Source organism: Cnephaeus nilssonii (genome assembly GCF_951640355.1).
Source record: "Cnephaeus nilssonii genome assembly, chromosome: 20".
NCBI classification, from domain to species: Eukaryota; Metazoa; Chordata; class Mammalia; order Chiroptera; family Vespertilionidae; genus Cnephaeus; species Cnephaeus nilssonii.
In genome coordinates, this window is record NC_137091.1 from 8349116 (window position 1) to 8371493 (window position 22378).

Sequence of the window (22378 nt, forward strand, 5' to 3'; positions counted from 1 at the left end):
CATGCTGTAGCAGAACTGATTTGTACTAATTAAAGTCTCCCCATTCACTTCACCCCAAACTGGGGCGTACTGATGGTATTAAATAGGCACCAACAAATATATGCATCTGCTATTGGACATGTTTCCCCAATTCCCACACTTGTCCATAAGTAAACACGTACAGAAAGTTCCTGGTAGCTTTGTTTGACATGTTGAGGAATTGGAGGCAGGTGGGTTGTTCATTACTGGGTGAGTGGATAGATAATGTATGATGGATGCAAACCATGAGGTGCCACATAGAAACTGGAAGAAATAGTCTAGATGTGCACATATCAACATGGATGAGCCTTCAAAACATAGTGCTGAGTGAGAGAAATTCAGAAAAGTCTGTGATGTCAACCAGTGCCATTTATAAAATTAAGTTGCATGCATACAAATCAAGAGTACATATTTTGCAGGAACACAAAAGAAGAAAAAACAAAGCACATGTTAAACACATCAAAATAGTTGCCTGTGGGGGTGGGAAGTGGGGACAAAGTAAATGAATAAATAAAACAAGAGTAGGCCCTTGCACAAAGTGATGGTAGCAATACTCCATGATAAAACAGTGGTGTTATTTTTAAAGAAGGAAAGTAAGTAAAAGCAATCCCAAGAGACCAAAAGGTTCCAGAGATGTATCAGAGGGTTACTTAGGACTTTGAGCTCAGCCAAAGCCTCATCTCAACGCTATCTCAGCGACATCCCCAAGAAGTGACACCAAACATTATAGTATAACTGAGAAAAGGCAAGATAGGAAGAAAGAAAAGCCTTTTATCCTTCTTCCCACCTAGTGCAGAAAGTAAAAGGGTGGCAACCAAGTGGAGATAAAGGACATTGGGTACCACCTCCTCCCTCTCATCCCCTATCAGGCCTCTGCCTTCCCCACACTGCCTTGTGCACTAGGCGTGGAGGACTCAGACCTCACAGCTCATGTGATATGTTAGGGTATGAGGGGCAGAGAGCCCAACCCTGTGTTCACTACATGTGGGGAGTAGCTGGACCTCAAAGCTCTGATATAAAAAATAAATAAAATTGGCTTCAGAAGCCCATTAGTCAGGCTAACACAACCAGCCCTCTCTGTGGCATTTCTTGGATACATCATTTGACACTGTGGCAGGTTGGGGTTGTACCCTCGTCAGCCAAGGCCTTCCAGAAAGCTGGAACAGCAGGAGTTGGGCCATGATGGAAACAGCATTTTTAATATTATCTGTCAAGAAAACTGGTGGTATAATGGGCTGACTGTTAGGGATTATGTATTGACCTAGATTCCTGCACCTATTCTCAGCTGGCTATGGATTGTTACATACAAGTTCACTGGAAAGTTATCTAGTCTGCTGCCCACAAAGTACTCTCAGGGTTGGGGGACAGGGAGGTGACTCCTGTCTCTAGCACCTTGAAAATCAGGAACCAGAAAGCAAAATGTGGTGACAATGTAGCAGCTGCAGGGAGTGGGTATGGGAACTCAAAACAAGGCCTGCCTAAACACAAAGGAGAGCATGGAATGATCAGTGTCCTAATTTAGGGCAGTTCTAAATTAGGCAAGTCCCAGAGGGTCAAAATGAGTGGGAGGTAAACAGGTTTGGTGCCCAGAGCTAAGTGATCAGACATTATCCTTGGCAATGACTCTGTCCTGAAGGGTGGCACTGGCTGCTCCCACTCATATAACCATCTGGAAGGAGGCAGGTACAGGGGTCAGGATGGAGAGTTTTGAAAGGTGGAAGTCCCTTCGCTTCTTTCAGTAGTGTGGAGCCTCTGACACCAGAATGGAACGTACCAGGAAACAAGTTTAGGACCAAATCACCAGTTTGGATGAAATCCTTGGCTTATTCAATTATACACCTTCATAAGAATGTAGAAGGAGAGTCATGCAGAAGCTTGGAAAGCAACCCAAATCCAAACCCACACACAAGCACTGAGTGGAAGGAACATCTATTTTAGATGTCATAGGCCCACAACTGTCACTCTTGAGTAGCAGCTGCCAAGCTTTCAAAGAGCACAATAACCATTTGCATGGCTTTCCTGGGTCCCTGGGCAGGAGAGGTGGTCTCCCACTGCCTTCTGATTCCCTCAAGTCTCCATAGGGCCTTCTCTTCGGTGAGCCCTGAAATGCCATTGGGCAACCACCACAGTTTCACAGTGATAGGAACAGAAAAAACAGCTGAAGCACTGTGTTCCATAGATGAATGAATTTTTTTAAAAAGTCTTGCAAATTTGCCTAAACGTGGATTTGAAACAGCTGCCTGCAGTTGAGAAACCGGGCCTGCTTTGTGGCATTCCTGAGCATCCAAAGAAACTCTCTGGACATTGTGGTCTCCTATCTTACAACCTTCATATCCTGCTGCTCTCCCACAGTCTCTATGTGTTGTACACAACTCAGAAGCCTGAGTATCAAACACTCCATGTACCAAAGTGATAGTTAGCCAGACATAGCCCGAGTGGCCTGAAAGGAATGGTGACACCCTGAAATGCCAAACTTGTACCCAAGGCTTGGCTTTGACTCCCAACGAATTAAAGTCAACATGTGCCTGGGCATCAAATCAGAGAGAACTGTCAACTCTTTCATCTTGTCAGTTCTATGATACTGAAATTTCCTTCTTGAAACAGTATCCGATTTCACATATAAAGAGAACGTATAATACAGATGTTTCATGGAGTTTGAAGTACCAAGAGTATAAAACTATCACTTTTACTTTATCAGCCACCTCTGAGAGTTCAAAGCATTTTTTGTGAGCATTTTAATGCAAAATTTAACAATGGCTGACTTGGCAGACATTACCCTCATTTTACAGAAAGAAAATGAATGAACTGCTAACGGTCTGCTGATGGTTACTGTCTTTCAACTGCACATTGGTCCCAAAACCCAATGGTCAGGGCCACGCTTTTAAAGCAGGCCCATAGATTCCCAGACTGTTCCGATCTTCCAAGACTAGAGAGGCACAAGCCCCACAGTGAAGGGAGGCTGCCTTGTGCCCAGTGGGCCATGGTATTCTCGATGCTCTAGGTCTATTTAGAGAAGGCAGCTGAACCCATTCTAGTCAATCCCTACCATGGTGCAATGTTGTCAGATAACCTAATTTTTAAAAAGAAGATGTAAATGTAATAATTTTCTGGTAAATTCCACTGATTTTTAAATGTTAGGTTTTTTTTGTTTGTTTGTTTTTTAATTCATTGCAAGCTAAGCAAATCACATCTGTGAGCCAATCACTGCCCAAGCCAGCTGGTTTACAACCACAGTCCTGAGATGTCACCACTCACAGCAATTTCTATCTATGTTTGGGGGGAAGAAGAAAAAAAAAACCCCAAACTATTTAAAACCACAAATAACCATACCACATCTGCCTGCTAGGAGAAGAACATCCTTTCTCCTGAATTTGGAATATTTTTTTAGAAACATACTATGATAGGCCTTGACTGTGAGCCTCCCTGTCCTAATTCCCAGACATATCTGAAAGGGGCAAGTGGATTTTATCAGCTTAAAGGACAGAATTTAGGGTCTCAGCTCTGCTGCAGTAAAGCCCCTGCCTCCATCCTTCCCTATCTTCAGTGAAAGTTTACCATAAGTCACTGCCTTCTGCGAAAGGCACTTAGAATGAAGAGAAGGGGTAATGGCTCACACCTGTGTCAGCCACTATGGTTAGTAAAAGAAACAGCCATGGGCAGGACTCCAGAAGCATCAGTAATTCTCTGAGAGAAGGAAACAGGAGAAACAAGTCGCACAGGACTCCCCAGGGATGTTGGAAAGGAGGTTTCCAGGCTTCTCTCAGTAGGGTGAAATTGGGTCTGAGGATTTTTTCATTTTTATTTTAAAGTTCAGCATTACCCCAAGCAGCCTGGAGGCTTGGGGACATGTATAGTCAGGCAGCCAGTAAGTCCCCAAGATCAGGGCACATGGTGAACTAGGACTCATTTCCTGCCAAAAGTTCTCAGGGTTACCAGGCCCAGGGGTGGAGGTGTGGGATTCACAGCCAAAGAGAAGGTGTGTACTCACCCACCACATGGCAGGGCTGAAGGAACCCTCAGCCTGGAGGTACCATGTGGGCTGTCCCCTCCTGGCCACAAGGCAAAGCCAGGGGCAGCTATGGACAGACATTTTGAGACAGCATCCTCTATGCCTAATCTTGGTGGCAGGATAGGTGGTCTTGAGTAGATAAACATGCCTTCAGGACCCCTCTTAGAGTGTTCCTCAGGGGCTAAAGAAGCTGACGCCCACCATTTGTCAGGAGAGCAGAGGGGAGGGTCCCTATGGCTTCCTTTGTGAATTGCTCTTTCTGCTCTGGAAACTGGAAAGCTTCCACCTACCCCAACCCCTAGCCTCCATCCCCTGGGGAGTCTTACCTAAAGAGAGGAGGCCTGAAAGGGGCTGGGGCCTGCAGCTCAAATCCAGGGAGGTGATGCCTCCTGGCCTGGCCCCATCCTGCAAGAGCACCCTTCCCTTTCTTGTACTCCTCTAGTGGGATATAGAGTCACAGTGCTTATCATGAGTCACAGTGGAGAGGGGAGTTCCCTTGACATCTGCTTGTCTATAATTAATGTATGAGTGGTTGGCATTGTTTTGTGATTTTTTATAGGAAAAAATAAAACAACTACAAAGCAAGAGTAATGTGCCCACCTATGGTGTGATGACTGTTGTCTCACATAACCAGATCAGTTTATTTGGTTAAAGCAATGTGAACTGTAACCCTGAATAATTTATTAAACTATTGAACCACTTGTAAAATATTTGAAGCTTGAGCCTAGTTTCACATAACAATTAAAACTGGAAAGAAGTGTATTAGCAATATCACATCAAGAAAAAGAAAAGGCAGTAGGGAAGCTGCAGTCATTATCATAACACACACGCACAAAGCTTTCTAACTGGCCACTGTCTTTGGCAATGACTCGGGAGCCCCTTCCCTCCTCAACTGGGTCCTACCACAAAGGGAAGGGAATCGAAAGGGTGGAAGAAGAAGGGCACAGTCAAATGAGACATAACCCCAGAGTTGAGGATATGGGGAGCAGGACCATCTGACAATGACCTATAATCTAAGGAGCTGGTGAAGATGACCTGGAGGAAGTTAGTTGTGCACAAAGAAGATGGGCTCCACTGGTGGGCCCTTTCCCTGTGGAGGTCCCACCAGGCTCCATGCCCTGTGGAGACAGCATCTGGATTACCATGTGTACATCTGGGCCCATGTGATTAGGAGGATCAATAAACTAAGCAGTCCAAGAATTAGTATTCAGGATGGAAAGGAATTCCAACCATGTCTAACAGAAATCAGTTGAGGAGCACACTTTTCCTTCTTATTTTTAAACTTTATTAATCAAATATTTGAGGTACATACTATTTTTATGGAAAATACAGGTAAGTAAAAGAGAAAGGAAAAGTAAGTCACAATCCCAACAGCCAGAGCTATATATTCTTTCAAGGTTTTATATATTGCATGATGTGATAAATTATTTATAAAGGAGGTAAAATGATTCCATAGTATGCTTTTTAAAAATAATGATATTGTTATTATATATGACAATATATACTTTGAATATGCATGTCTATAACATCTATAAAGCGTATGTACAAAATCATTTTTAATGACAACCTGGCATTCCTGTACTGTCATTTCTTAATGAGTGTAGGTTTATTCTGATTTTCATTTTTATAAACAGTTCTTCAAAGATGCTAACATAATAACCGTAAAGACCTTGTACTAAGGAAGTATTCTCTACATCTTATATCTTAATCATCCTAACCCTAAAAGGAAGATACTTTAATTTCTCTGTTTTATCGATGAGAAAAATGAACTTGGAGATTTTAAGTAACTAGCTGTGACATTCTGTGTAAGGACAGAGCTGGAATTTAAACCCAGGCCTGCCTGATGCTGCAGCCAAAGCTTGTAAATACCAGAGTCCACTGCCATCCACACACATTATTGCATTTTTCTGACTACCTCTTTAGGATAATGCCTGAATGTATACTTACTGGGGCAAAGGAAATCAGAATTTGTAAATCTAGGAAACAGAAAGAGTATCTCTGTTTAGAGATGTTCAGGCGTGTGGGGTAGCTTTGAGATTTGATTCATTCTGGGCTCAGGCACCTGGTCCAGCAAAGATCAGAGGCTGAGGGTAGATCACAGGTGCTCCAAAATGGAATGGCCTCTCCAAAAGCATCTCAGCAGGGTTTAGAGGTCCTGGGCAAAGATGCCAGTCCTGGAAGAGCTGCTGAAGGAGAAAACCCGGCAGCCTCTCCAATCCTCCTATTCTGATACACAGCGCATCCGGCCGTCTGATACCACAATTATGACACAAAATTTGGGGAGTCTTTGTTTATATGCCATACTTACTAAATCAGTGTTTCAAAACTATTTTATGTTAAAAAAAAAAAAGTCATCTTTGATCTCAAAAAATGTGGGGGGGTGGGGGGAGGTGGAAGAGGAGAAAGGCAAGAAACCATAGATGGAAATGCCTTCAATTGGAGCAAGACGCAGATGGCCTGTTTCCAATTAAGAGCCTTTGTTCCCTGGCAATGGCTGTCCTCCACCGCCCCTGTGGGAGCCACGCATTATTATAACTTCAAGTGCATATTCACCTGAAGAAAGCTGTGACGTGTGCACCAAGAGAGACACAGACGGCTTAGCCTAACTTGGCCTTTTCTCCCTTCTATTCTAATTCTAATAGATCTTTCTTTTTCTTTTTGTCACTCAAAATGAGTGTCTGATGTACTAACATAAATTGTTAAAAGCAGTTTTAGGTAAAGGAAGAGAGTAAAGTGGAGTTGTGTGTGTGTGTGTGTGTGTGTGTGTGTGTGTTTCACAAAAGCCAACCTCAATTTATGTCAAAGCGGGTTAAAAGACCTTGGGATTAAAGCAATAAACTTGCTGCTGTCAAAGCTAAAACCCGCTAACAATTTAGTGCCAAACGCATGTTGTTCAATATCATTTCATATTATATTATGTCACAAAGAGCTGACGGCTCTGCATCACCCTGACAAGGCTGATTTACTCTGAAGAATTCATCGACATTTTGCACAGTCAAAGCTGACTTCATTTTGTTTGGATGGACTGTGGGAAATGTGTCTGTACTTGAGTTCAAGTATTAGTCTGAAAATCATTCTCAGATTAAAGATTCAGTTGACTGTTGGTCCTCAGCTCTGAGAAGTGAGGTCTCTGAAAGGCAGAAATAGACTTTTTCATTGACAAGGTGCTTAGACCAAAGACTTTAATAAAAACCAACAGAAGTTCAATTAGTTTTGTGGGGGGTTTTTTTTTTGCTGTTGTTGTTTTTTTGGCATCCCTGAAGTATGTGAATTGTTAGCCAACCTTTCAGAAAAAGCAAATCACCCATGTCTACTTAATTATGTATACCCATGATTCCTTTGTCCATTTTCTTTCTTACCAGTAAAAAGGCACAGGTGCAGCTGATAACATGTTGGAATGTCACCTGGTTCAGAGACTGTGGGACAATAGATATGTAGAACTCAAAGCCAGCAAGAGAAGAGATTCTTCTTGGCATAATTACAGAGGAAACAGTGGATCTAAACTTGTATGCCTTGAAAAGCTAGATGCAAATCAGGCTGTTTTTAAAATCAAATAAATGAATACACTGTATAATGTGACTTGTATAAATGTGCATTACCTATGAAATATGCATCTATATTTATATGCTTAGGTCTGAAAGATTATGCAACAAAATAGTAAGTGGTTATTTCTGGGTGGTGGTATTAGAGGTAACAGGTGATGTTTTTTTTTCTTTTCATCTTCATGGGCATTTTCAAGTTTTCTGAAAATGTACATGATTTATTTTTGTTTAAAAAAGAAACAAAAACATTACATAACTCTGCTAAAGGCATTCATTGTCCAAAGCAATTCCACAGTGAATATCTTTGTAAGGTATGGCCCTATTCTTTAAATCAGAACAAGATTTCCCTAATTTAACAGGGTTCTAAAATTGAAGTTTTGGACATTGCTTTCTCTGAAGTTGGGCTTGTGCTGTGGTCAATGCTGACCCTGCAGGGAGGGAAGGAAGGAAATGGCCTCTAGTGGCCGCTTCCCAGTTACGAGCCTGTGACACCACTCTGGATGTCCTCAGGCTGCTGCATGTCCCAACTGACATGTGACTGACAAGCTCCAAGAAGGCCGACATCTACCACCAAAAGATGCTGAAAGACCTTGACAGGTGATCAGAACAATTCCAGCTGACAGTCAGAACTGAAGAGTTCCAGAAAAGGAAGGCGAGTGTGTGTGTGTGTGTGTGTGTGTGTGTGTGTGTGTGTGTGTGTGGTTTTGTACACAAACAGGAAAGAAGACGCTCAGCCTTGCATTTGTGGGGATTGATTTGTTCTCCTGTAGGGTTGTCTCATGTGCTACAATGTGTGTAGAAGTCTGCTTTTCCTGCCTGATAAATGACAACCTTCAAAGTCCCCTCCCCTGCATATTTGCTGAGACCACTGCACCACCTTCCCACCATCGCTCCACCCTCTAGTCTTGCCCTTGCTCACAGGGGACAATGGGAGCGGCTAGCCCCTGACTCACTCAATCCCGTGACTGTCCCTCCTGAGGTGTCAGTTCCACTGCCCTAAACAGATCAAAGGAGGACACAGACACTTGTCTATGTGTTGTCAGAGCCCCTCCCCAAGGCTGTGAAAGGAGGCTTATTCTCCTGGCAGCATCCGCTGACAGCACTGCCCAAGCGGCTGGTCCCCATCTCCTGCTGGAGGCTTTCCAAGCACTTAACACAGTTTTTCAATTTCCACTGCGTATGCACATACATCTCCATCCCTGTGAATGGATTGCATGGGAACTTTCCTCTCCAAAATCCTGATGGACGGCAGTTTTACCCTGGAATGATCCCGAAGTTAAAGTGATATTCACCAATATTCATTATGTGCTAATGGCACAGAGCACCAGATCAAATATTCATGGCAAGCACACTGCAACATTCTCCTTCTTGAATGTGTGCAGAGTAAATCTATGACTCCATGTATATGTATGTGTGCACATATGCCGCATATCTGTATGTCTGCAGTGCACATGTGCACGCACACACACACACAGCAGCCCACAGCACATCCTCTCTATCATCCATGCTAGGAACAGGCCTGGATAATAGGATTGGAATTGAGAGGACGAAAAGAGCCAGGAGTGGGAGGACTCATTTCTCCCACTCTACCACCAGCTTGGAGGTAATTCACCACTAGATTTGAATTTTGGTAAACAGTGAATAATTCTTTAGTATAACTGTATCCCAAATACTCCATGGGACATGCATATACTAGTAATTTTCTTATCTGAAATTTAATTTTAACTCCACATTTCCTTCATTTTTCTAAGTGTTGCCAGGTTGAGGTCAAGCATATGTCTATGGCTTGTTTCAGGCTGCCATTCTCTACTTTCTGTCTACACCCTGAGGGAGGCAGGAGAGCCCAGTGGCCATGGATGACTGGAAGCACATACAAGATGAGAAGTTCTTGGGCCAGGACAGTCTGCCATGGGGAGGCGGAGGCCACAAATATAGGAACAAAACCCAATGTGTGAAGACTTGTTGAAACACCCGGTGCCCTGGCCAGTTTGGCTCAGTAAATAGAGTGTCGGCCTATGCACTGAAGGGTTATAGGCTCAATCCCCGGCCCTAGTTGGAGAGTGTGCAGGAGGCAACCAATCAATGTGGTGTTTCTCTCACATCAATGTTTCTCTCTCTCTCTCTCTCTCTCTCTCTCTCTCTCTCTCTCTCTCTCTCTCTCTCTCCTCCCTCCTTCCCTCCAACTCTCTCTAAAATCAATGGGGAAAAATATTCTCGGGTGAGGATAAAAAGAAAAAACCCAGTTCATCAGCAGTGACAAGGCCCATGGAGCCAGGACTCCACTGCCTGCAGTCTGGACAATGTGCTGCCAGGGAGAAAAAGGATGAGATTCTGTATAATTGGCCTTGGTAACCCCAGAAACTGACACTTAAGCCAAAAGAAAAAAAGGCTAATACTCTGTGTGACAAATTGTATTTATTTTTTGTCCAAACCACTAATTATTTTACCTGTATGAAATTCCTCTATTATTTTCAGTGTGGAAAATCACAGAGTGGTCAGTGCTGCTAGGCCCTGTCACAGACGAGGCATAAACAATGTGCTATAAGGAAGCCTCCCAGAGCACAGTGCCCACAATAGTGCCTGCCAGGCTCACAGGTGAAACAAAGTATCAGAGCAAAAACATTAACCAGAGGGAGCCTACAAGGAGCAATGTGGCAAGTGAGTTTGAAGCCTAAATCCCTTACATCCCTGGACAGCAGACTTCACGGATAAGAGGAAGTAGGACAGAAAGGTCCTGTAGGGTCTGACAACAAGCTGTCTAGATCAGACCAGAAGGAATTCTTCTCGTCAATGTCCCTACAATTTATAGTTTACAGATTGTTCATGGGATCTACCACCAAGTCCATACAACAGGACAAAATCCCATTATGCTCCAGGAACTGACTCTGGGGGAGGTTTGACAAAGGGTACTAAGATTTAGGGCAGAGATAGTGGATCCTATATAATAAAAGAGTAATATGTAAATTGACCCTAATGGCAGAACGACTGGTCGCTATGATGTGCACTGACCACCAGGAGGCAGATGCTCAATGCAGGAGTTGCCCCCTGGTGGTCAGTGAGCTCCCACAGGGGGAGCTCCACTCAGCCACAAGCTGGGCTGACATCTGATGGCTGTGAGTGCAGCAGCAGTGGCGGGAGCCTCTCCCACCTGCTTGGCAGAGCTAAGGATGTCAGACTGCGGCTTAGGCCTGCTCCCTGAAGCCATAGTCAGACATCCTCCAAGGGCTCCCAGGCGGTCAGAGGGATGTCTGACTGTCAGCTTAGGCCCGTTCCCTGGGAGCGGGCCTAAGCTGGCAGGTGGACATCCCCCAAGGGGTCCCAGACTGTGAGAGGGCACAGGCCCGGCTGAGGGATCCCTCCGAGTGCACAAATTTTTGTGCACCGGGTCTCTAGTATGTATGTGTGTATATATATATATATATATATATATATATATATATATATATATATATATATATAAATAAAACAGCAGACAAGAAATATTTTAAATAGGTCATGGAGTGCACATTCCAGTTGGAAGGGTAGCCATTTATCAAATTGCCATACTAATGATTGTATAATTACAAATAGAGTTAAAGAACAGGACTTGGTTCAATGAAAGCACATGGCCACAGGTCACTAACAGAGGCTTCCCTTTGGGGTTGATATGGAGCTATGATTAGAGGTAGACAGGGTGGGGGAAATACCTTCCAGTCAAGGGCAGAGGCCTGGGCAGGCAAAGCCTGGTAGCTCATGGAGAGAGTGAAACACAGGGGCTGAGACAGCAAGGAAAAAAATTGGGATAAGAAAGTCAGCTGGGGCCAGATCATTCAGGGCCCCAAAGGCCTTGCAAAGGGTTTGAGAAGTCATGGAATGATGTTAAGCAAGGGAATGGCAGCTCCTCTTGTCAGGGTTGTTTACAATGCTGCCTTCTCCATCTTACTAGCATGACCCAGGCTCCAGAGCCCCACTTTCATTCCAGGAGTGGAGGCTTTCCCTGGGTCATCAAAAGAGGGTTTGTTATTGAGGTGTGAGTCAGATGTGACTTGGCAAAGCCTTGGTTAGAACATGTCCCTCCAGTTGGTGGTCAAAAGGCAATGCTGACCAGTGGAAGAAAAGTCCTTAGTAAATGCCAACCACTGCCATCTATTGGGAAGACAACCTATGTAGCTCCTCCTCAGTGTGACACAGCATCATTGGTCCTTCTCAGGTGGAGACTAGAGAGCCGCCTGGTCATGAGAAAGGAGACTGGGCTCCCTTGGTTCCCTACTGAGCTGCCCCAACCACCGACCATTCTTTCTCTTGTTACAGCCCCTTCACCTTCACCAACTGGCTCCATCCTAAGGATTCTTTTCAGTTTTAGATATGAAATTTTTTTCTTTTATTTGTAGGCATTCTTCCAAATCTATTTCCTATGCATATAACTCCTTTCCATTCATCTGAGGCCCAACTTTGAGTTCTCAACAACTAGAATTTATTTTTTTTCTCTCTGCACTCTTCTGTGTTTGCCATTCTTTTCCTGGGCATTGAATGTGAAGTGTCTGGCCAAATGGGTTTAAGTCAGGGGGTAGGTAAAAGGAAATAATATTATTCTATTACAATAAGATTTCCCGTTTGTCAAGATCATACTAAACACATCATAGAAAATGGTCAAGTAAGGGTAGATCAGGTGATAGTTACTGGACTGGGGTGACTGTACTAGACATGAAAATTCCAGATTTCATATAGATTAGGAGATAAGACATTGAGACTTGGTGATATTTTTTATCGAAACCAAGGAGAAAGGGGCATCAAGAAAACTCCAATTATGTTTCATGGCTGGATGGGGTGGGGTGCTTTTACTGGAAATGAGAAACTAGAGATGAAGATCGGGTTTGGAAAGAAAGATCAGGAGTGCTATTTTGAACACACTGAGTTTGATCTGGATCTAAACCATTTAAGTAAAGTTGTAAACTGGCCAGAGATATAGGTCCACTGCAAATTAAAAAATGGAAGCTATAGGTATATAGAAATGATAACAGATACAATAAAGGAGAATGCCCCAGGAGAAATGAGGAATGGTAGGAGCAAACCTCAAACAATTCTAGTGTTTCATGGTTGAACAGAAGATACTGAGACAGCAAGCAACTGAAAAGGAGATTGTAGAGAGACAGAAAGAGAACCAATAAGGCATGCCATCACTGAACCCAAGGGAAGAGAAGGCTTTAGCAATGTGACTATGGTCACCAGTGCCTAGTGCTGCTAAGGGTCAAGAGGATAAAGAATTTAAAACAGCCACTGGATTTAGGGACATGGAGGTCACTGATGAACTAATAACACTTTGGTATAGGGATGAGAGCTGAAGCCAATGACGTGAACTTCATTGTGAATGGGAGTGAGGAAATGGATGCAGTGTAGGTGATGCAGATCATCCCGGACAGTTTGGCTGTTTCAGGGAGAACAGCAATCAGTTAGCAGCTGGAGAAAAATGTGGAATCAGGGGAGGTGTATTTATTTGCTTGCTTGTTTAAAGATAGAAATTTTGAATATGTTCACAGCCAGTAGGAAGGCCTCTGTTGGGGAAAGAGTTGTAAAGATAGGAAATAAAGGGGATAATTAATAAAGAGGTTTGGGCTCCTATAAAGGTAGGAAGAGATGGGATCCAAAATTTGGGTGGTCATGAGAGAGAAAATTCACAGTGGAGAGAAGGAGGAACATCCTTGCCCCAACAGTAGGAAAGAGCGGAGAGAGGGGATCTATACAGGCATACGTGGCACCGGATGCTTGGCTCCTGGATGATATCTTCTAAATTTTCAGTAAAGCGGGAGGAGGTGCCACCTGCTGGGGACTGTCAAACATTTGGGGGGAGTAGGTATGTCTTGAAATAAGTCATACAAGAAAGCAAATTAATTTGAGAAAACTAGCAAAAAAGTCTAGGTGATTATGGTTTTGGAATGGGAAGAGAGAAGCTTCTGGCCCAAGACTAGGATGGTTGAGTTGGTCTCCATCTGTTCACCCATAACATAAGAAATGTATGTCAGTTCCTGAACCCTGTGAACTTTATCAGCCCATAAGATAACAACTTTGTAAATAGCTACACATAGCTACTTCTATTTCCCCAACTAACATATTCACTCTTTGAGATCATGACTTCTCTGTCACCTGTCCTGGTCCTCTAGTATCATCCTAAAGTTTCAGGCAGAGAGCATGTCAATGGTGTTCATACAAAAAAAAATGAGGTAAAACTTATGAAAGACTTCTGAAAACCTGGCAGTATGCTTGCAAAACTGAGTATTTACATTATTGTTGTATCAATAGGGAAGTCTAACATGGATATTAACAATGTGTTTTTCAGTTCTTTGATTTTCTTTCAAGTGCATTCATATGCACCAGCTTATCTATAATAATAAAAGTGTAATATGCTAATTAGACCAAATGTCCTTCCGGATGACCTTCCGGACAAAGCTGGGGCTGCGAGGGAAATCTGGGTCCTGGGTGCCAGAGGGAAGCCAGTGCCAGCAGCCGGGGGAAGGAAGTACTACTCTTACACGAATTTCATGCATCGGTCCTCTAGTTTATTCATAAAATCACTAATGAGGTGGGAATTACTAGCCTCATTTTCAGTCCAGGAAACAAGGATGGCAAGTTGAAGGTCAAGAAGCAAGGGTGTATCAGAACTGAAGGTGAACTACAGGTCTTTGGACACCAAGGAGGGAGCTTGTTCCATTAGTGTCCAAAGATACCAAAACTTGAGAGTATCCAATGTAGATTTATCAACCTCAAAGCTGTTACTGGGGGATGAATCTCTAGGCTCATTTTTTGTTTTGGATGTAAAGCTTAGTTTTCAAATTTCGAGGCCTATTCTCACCATATATACACCAGCCCACACCTCCAAGACTAGAAGGTGTAAAAGGTATAGCCACAGACAACAGAGAACCAGCTCAGCAGCTTCCCTACTCCTGCAAGGAGAATAACTGCTGTGGATTATATTTGGCTAGCATTGTTTTCTTCATCTAATGCTTCTGGGATAACTGTGGTGGAAGAAAAGCCCTGCCTGAAGAAAGGAGATTTTCCTGCATGTGTAGAGAGGCCAGAACCACATGGCCAATGCCTAGCCACAGTCTATTAATCTAAAGCTAATCTCAGAGAGCCTGAGGCTGCTCAGATGAACCTAGTAAATGCATCATTTTTCCATGAGCTTTGAACTAAACTCATTGTCCACATAAGACTTCCCATGCACCCCCATGTGCATTTATGTTTTGCCAACATTAGCAAAGAACAAAATATCCAAATAACTTTCAAGACTGAAAGTCTGGCACTTCCATGGATAAAATATAATAAAACCCACCATTGGACAACCAGAACAAAATGCCCAGGACTTGACGGGTCCGTTTTTCTGAGATGAGTTAGGAAGAAGATACCCACCTGCACGCCCCCACTTGGAAACTGGGACATTGACACTGCATAGGGGAAACTGGTCTTGTTTGCCTTCCAAAGGGCTCTTCTTTATTGGTGTGAATCCAGGAATCCATGACATGCTTTGGAAGATGTCCTTAAGTTTCAGGGAGAAATTAGTTACATGCATTCAAGCTAGGATATGGCTGAGTCTATTCCATTTCTTAAATGTCTAAGAAATATCAGAGGATCTATTAAGCTAAAGGACCCATGTTAATGCAACATTAGAGAACTTGATTAGAGCCCAACACTCAGGAAAATCATTTTCAGCTTCGCACATGCTACATTGCACATGTAATATGTTGTGTTGGATGTTATTTGTCATTTATTAAATGTGTATGCTAATATGAAGTGTTCCATTTCCTGACTATGGGAGTGTTAAAAAAGTTCAATCTTACTTCCCACTCACACTTAAGAAACCTGATTTCCCAAGCCCTTCCTTGAGCCAAGACTGAGGGTCAAAGAAGCATTCCTGAAAATTTTATTTATTGAGTGGGTAAGTCTATGAACTATGTCAGGGAGATCTAACTGAATCAGACAGTCTCCACCCTCCATAGGTATATAGCTCAGAGCAGAGAAAGACACACACAGAACTAATTAAATGCAATATGTCAAATGCAGTAATACAGGCATATCAAATACATCAAGAAATAAATACAAGAGGAAAAAAAGGTTCATCCTGACAGGGGTTTGGAAAAAACTTGTGGGTTAGGCAGCACCTAAGATGGGCATATGGAATAGAGATTCTGGTTTAAATAGAATAAAAATTTGGAACAATCCTCAACATTTTTTAAAAGCAACAGATTGTCAAAGTGAGTTTCTTATAGATTTGATGTCATTTGAGGTGCCCACGTGACACAGACTACCCTGTAGACTGGGAGTCTGTTCCACAAAGGAAAAATGTGTTCCACAACTCCTCATACTGTCATTTGCAGATTAATATTAAAGGGTCTAGAAAGAAGAGGGTAAAAAGATTAATAAGAGCTTTCTTCTCAAAAGGTTGTTACCCTAGAAAGAGTCCCATTATACTGTCTCTGACCATCCTTCACTGGAGGGCACACAGACAAGTGTGGTCTGCTGTCAGTTTTACCCAGGCTGAGGGACAATACCCCCTTGAATAAAATTTAGAAGGGCTGTAGTAAACAAAAAGTTGCCTTTGATTATGTCAGCAGTCCTGCTGTTTAATATACCAGTTACATAAAACAATGTGAAACTTGTATTGACATTTAAAAATACAGTGTAATGTCCCATACTATGGTCTGTTTAATAATTTTCCTGCATTGTTTGTCTATTTAGGCCTTTTTATCCTATTTAGAAGCAATGTTGCAATGACTATGGTTGGTTATAGCTTCTTGTGCTGATTTCTAATGGTTCTCCATGGTAAATCCTGGAAGTGCAATAAGAGGGGCAGTTTTCTCTTTGTCCTTCAAATTGATTGACTCCCTTTAAACTATTTAAATATCCTTTGTTAATATTTTCTACTAGATTTCTTGAATTTCTCATTGATTTATAAACATTCTTGTGTATTTTTTAAAATAGTATATTCTTGTTGATTTCAGAGAGGAAGGGAAGGGAGAGAGAGAGATAGAAACATCAAAGATGAGAGAGAATCGATTAGCTGCCTCCTGCCTCCCACTAGGGATGAAGCCCCCAACCCAGACATGTGCCCTGACCAGGAATCGAACCATGACTTGCTGGTTCATAGGTTGATGCTCAACCACCGAGCCACACTGGCCAGGTCATTCTCACGTACTTTTGAGGGATATCCTTATTGCATTTGATGTAAATATTTCCTCCGAGTTTCACCTTTAATGTGAGATGTTTCCTGAAATATGCATTTTTAAACATTTTAATAATTTCAAACTACCCATCTTAAGTTTTCTATATTTTAATAATTATTTAAATAAACTATAATTCTTCTTGAACTGCTTACAATTTTATTTCTCTCTGTGTGTATTAGGTCTTTAATATATCTTAAATTCATTTTGTAACTTTTCTATATTAGATATCTAATACATTGGACCAGTTCTTCCAATTTCTTGAACACGCCTTTCTGTCTCTACTAATTTCAAACATTAGTGCATCTCATAAATCCAATATATGCAAGGTTCTATTTCTGGAATTTTTAGTCTATTCTATCTATTTGCATATTCTTAAACAAAATATCACTTCTCTACTAATGAGAGCTTCATAGATTTGATATCATATATAATAAAAGGCTAATATACAAATTGACCAGATGGTGGAACGACCAGTCGCTATGATGTGCACTGACAAGCAGGGGGCAGACGCTCAATGCAGGAGCTGCCCCTTAGTGGTCAGTAAGCTCCCACAGGGGGAGCGCCACTCAGCCAGAAGCCCTGAGCCAGGCTCATGGCTGGTAAGCACAGCAGCGGTGGCTGGAGCCTCTCCCACCTCCTCGGCAGTGCTAAGGGTGTTGGACTGACGGCTTAGGCCCGCTCCTAAGCCGTCAGTCAGACATCCCCTGAGGGCTCCCAGATTGTGAGAGGGCGCAGGCCAGGCTGAGGGGCCCCCCTCCCCCTGCCCCGAATGCACAAATTTCATGCACCGGGCCTCTAGTCAGATAATAAAAGTCCATTCTTTCAAATATCTTTTCCAAAGCTACATGACTACCCACAAGCATTTACCTTCTATCTAAATTTTAGAATTTACTTGTTTGTTGATTTATTGATGATAGCAATTCGACAAGTATGAGGTGATACCTCATTGTGGTTTTAATTTGTATTTCTCTGATGATCCATGATGTTGAGCATCTTTTCATACATCTCTTGGCCATCTTTATGTCCTCCTTGGAGAGGTGTCTATCAGGTTCTTTGCCCATTTTTTAAATTGGATTGCTTGATTTTTTTTGGTGTGAGTTTTATAAGTTCTTTACAAACTTTGGATATTAAACCTTTATTAGATGTATCAGTGGCAAATATGATCTCCCATAAAGTGGGTTGTCTTTTCAATTGTTGATGGTTTCCTTTGCTATGCAAAATCTTACTAGTTTTATGTAGTCCCATTTGTTTACTTTTTATTTTGTTTCCCTTGCTCAGGGTGATACATCGGAAAAAATATTGCTATGAGAAATGTCCAAGGGTGAGAGAATACCAAAAGTTGAGACAGGGAGGCCTAGATGAGTCAGAATCTATAAGTGGGAGTTACAAAGAAGAACAAAACCCTTATGTTAGAACAGGTGTCCAACTTTGTGTTAAGATGCTTCATAAGATGATACCTTCCAAATCCCTGGAGGTCTAGTGACCTAGTGATGGCTCCTGGAGAGCGCTATATTGACTTTGAAAGAGGTAGAGATGCTTAATTATTCCAGAATGACTATACCCCAGGAAGCCCCGATTACGGGGGAAGAAAATATCCCTTCCCTACCACTTACCAAAATAGACACTTCTGATGGAATCTTTTGGAGTATGTAGTGGCTGTGCATCAGGTGCCCTCCTAGCATCCATTTCTCCCACATAATTTCCCAAGAGCCTACACTTTTCCCATTGTTTTCCTTAAATTATTCCATAAGTTTCCTTATGGTTCTGATGAAATCAAGTCCATCCCAAGCTCCAGGGGTGGAACACATGACTGGCTGAGATCATGTATATCCCAAAGATCTCATCAGGGAGATTGTTTTAATGATTGAAACTTAGGTTGGCTGGACCAATCAGGGGATGGAAAAAGAAAAATTTCCAGGAAACTATTGACAGTCAAGTCATCTTGTGACCATGTGATGAAGTCAGATCTATAGAAGGCAGAGGGTAGACCTTAGTGCTATGATTGACCCTCCCAATCAAGCCTGTGTTGAGTTTGCCCCATCTCTGGAAATTTGTTAACCAATAAATTAGTAAAGCAGCATGGGTGAGTTGAGCTTCTTTCACTTGCAACTGCACATATTTTAACTAATGAACTTTCTCTGATCCCATGGTTCCCATATGAAGTCATGAAATGATTACTGGTACATTGATCCCAGGGGATGACCAGGAACCTCCTCTCTGTTCAAGACATAAGAGTAGCCCTTGCTGGTTTGACTCTGGATAAAGCATTGGCCTGCGGACTGAAGGATCCCGATTCCGGTCGAGGACACAGTGAGGGATGTGCAGGAGGCAGCCAATTAATAATTCTTTCTCATCATTGATGTTTCTATCCCTCTCTGAAATCAATAAAAATATATTTTAAAAAAGAGCAGATAGACCTGGGGAATGAGTTCTCCCTGGTGGTGGCAAGGACCATGCCTCTCACCAAAAGAGTCTCTTTTGGGTGGGAAGGGTTCTGGAGATGATGGCCAAACATCCCAGAAACCAAAGTTGTGCCTCTTCCAGCATCTCATCTAGCCACCAGCAACCCTGTCATTTTGCTGCCACTGGGCTGGCTCAGACAAGCTATAGTTGAAGAGATTACAGACAGATGCTCTGGCACAAATCAGAGACCCTGTGGAAGAGAAGCAATCAGGTTTTCTCTTAAGCGACAGCCATCATTTTCAGCAGGCATGGTAATTACAGGTTTCCCCTTCCACAGTGCAAGCTATCCGAAGGTAAAACAATGGTGAGCAGAGTGTGTCTGCCTCAAAAAACGAATGGGGAAGAAGGAAACAGAAGGATTCAATCTCTTTTAATTTATTTTAATAAAGCATGGGTTTTTCAAAAGGCCAAAGGGCCTCATTTGCCACAACGTGGTTGAAATCTGCCAACAGCTTCCCTAAATCTCTTCTTTCCCCATAATTCAATCAGAGCTGCAGATGGAAGCACTCAGCTGGCGTCTTCCTTTTCTTGGCCCTTCTCTATCCTTCCTCTCTCACTGCCACAGCTGGAAAGCAAGGGTTGCTCCCCTGAAAAGCCCCCTCCATCCCCTCTCCCCCACACATCCATGGACTCCTATGAGGCTCACTTCCTTCCAGGGCCTCCCTGTTCAACCTCTGCCCTTAAGCCCTTTCTGAATGTTCAGAAATGTGGGGCTTGTATTTTCCTTTATTTCAGCTATGCTCTTCTGGTCCTCCAGCTGAACCATCAGGCCAATGAAGGTGATTCCCCTGTCCATCTCATCTCCTGAGATTCCAGATGCCATAACCTGTTAGATGGTGGTCATACAGAAGGGAATGAACAGCCCTACTGAATTATTTCTAAGGAAGATACACTCTTGGTGTGACTGGAAGAAGACTGAATATGAACAGACAACCACTGCCATCCTTTCCAACCAGTAAGAAAACACCCACTTCTGAGCTCTGAAATCTGTTGACCATTCCAGGCACTGACTCCCAAACAGCCCCACCCCAACCATGGTCCCCATCATTGCTCCAGACTTCTGGAACTTTATTCAAGAAATTTCTCCTCCTCATCTTTCACCACTAGTTGCCTCCAAATTTCAAAACCCTCCAAAGCAAATACCACCTTACCAGATTTTCCTAAAGAATAGAAATAACAAGTATTTAGTGAAGGTAGTATGCCTCAGAGAGGGAATTTGGGCTCATTTGTTGCAAATGGATGCGTTAAATTTCCTACCTGGGGCTGTGGAAAATTTTGGATGTCATATGGATGCACAATCCTTCACATTCTTCCTGTCCCCTCAACAGAGAAGAAGGGCATCCCTGTGCCTCCTGAGGATTTCTTATTTATTTTATTTTATTTTATTTTATTTTTTTATTGATTTTTTTACAGAGAGGAAGAGAGAGGGATAGAGAGTCAGAAACATCAATGAGAGAGAGACATCGATCAGCTGCCTCCTGCACGCCCCCCACTGGGGATGTGCCCGCAACCAACGTACGTGCCCTTGACCGGAATCGAACCCGGGACCCTTCAGTCCGCAGGCCGACACTCTATCCACTGAGCCAAACCGGCCTCGGCATCCTGAGGATTTCTTACATCTCACAGACAATTGGAGCCCACCTAGGGAGTTTCCTCTCTGGAGTGTCATGAGTCTTCATGGTCCCCTCACTCTCTTGGGCTGAGAGCTCTTGCCCAATATGTGCCTGGTCTTTGGGCAGCGAAGGCACATTCTGAGAGCTTTCCTGTCAGTAGGTTACCCATCCTGACTCCAGTGGCAGGGCCTGGGGACTTTCTCCATTGCCTGATGACTTTTTTGCCTGCTCCCCCATATGCACCTGCTTCTGGAATGGGGCTAGAAATATTGACAAATGATCACCATTCTGATGATGTCTCTTCATTTCAGTACCTTCCTCCATAAAATGTTGGGCTGTGTTCTGGTGACTGGAAGGGGTAGAGACTTTATTAAATTTGAGGAAAAGATCTGCCCATCTCCAGAGCTTTATCCAGAGCTTCTTTCCTAACCTGCTATACCATCTCTCCTCTCAGCCATCCTTCTTTATCCTATCTCCCCTGAGCAGATGTGAAGGACTTTCTTTATAAGGGCCTTGAGCCCAATTTACCCCCTTACCAGGCTACCATGCCTGCCTCTCTTCATTCAAGTACCCTGGACCCCTCCCTGGCCTAGCTCTGAGCACCTCAGACACCCAACTTGTTTTTCACATTTTTCCATATGGGCAGGAAGTACTACCATGAGTCATGCACAATGGACCCATTTTGAAGGATCAAAAGGAGGGTCCAAGAGGGGCTCACCCCACAACCTAGTGTCTGAGAAGCATGTTGTTATGAAGGGATCAGTTCATAGCACAATGCTGGGTGGGCCTTCTCTGAGGCTGCCAAACACCTAGAGTGGATCTATGTCATGGGCATCACAGAGAAAGTCCTCATTGAGGGGGTTAGAAACAGACACCCTGCACTCATCCATCCCAGGCACTTTTCCCTTATGCTCAAACACACTTGTACTACAGAGGAAATTGAGTCCATATGCACTGATTCTTCTAAATCCCAACCAGGCCACAGTTGTTTTCTGGGCCTGTTTAATTGTCCATGAAACCCCAGAGTCATCTGTAACATGTAGAGCACCCAGGAGAACATCATCACCATCATTGTCGCTGACCACTCCCTGCCCAAGACCACCATCTCCCTTGGCACCATGGGTGGGCAGGCAGTCAGGGCCCACCAAGGACATATGGTTAGTATTTCAGCTGACATGCATGTCCTGCTGACAACTGGTCCAGAACAGGAAGAACCATCACAAGCTTTTCTTACTTCTTACAGATTTTTGTTTCTGAAGGCAACATTGCCATAAATGCTTGGACTGAGTTTGAAGACCTGGGGTTGTCCCAGCTGTGAGGTCTTAGGCAAGTCACCCAAACTCCTAACCTCAGCTCCTTTCTTCCTCAAATCTAATAGTACCTACCTCATCTACTTCAGCAGCATGTTGAGATGAAGAAACACGGGGAGAAGACATGCCTCCACCCATGCCTGTGAGAGTAGATGCTCAGCTGGTGCCCTACTCTCCTCCCCCCATTCCCCATACCCTGCTGGCCAACAAAGCAGCACTTTTTGGGCAC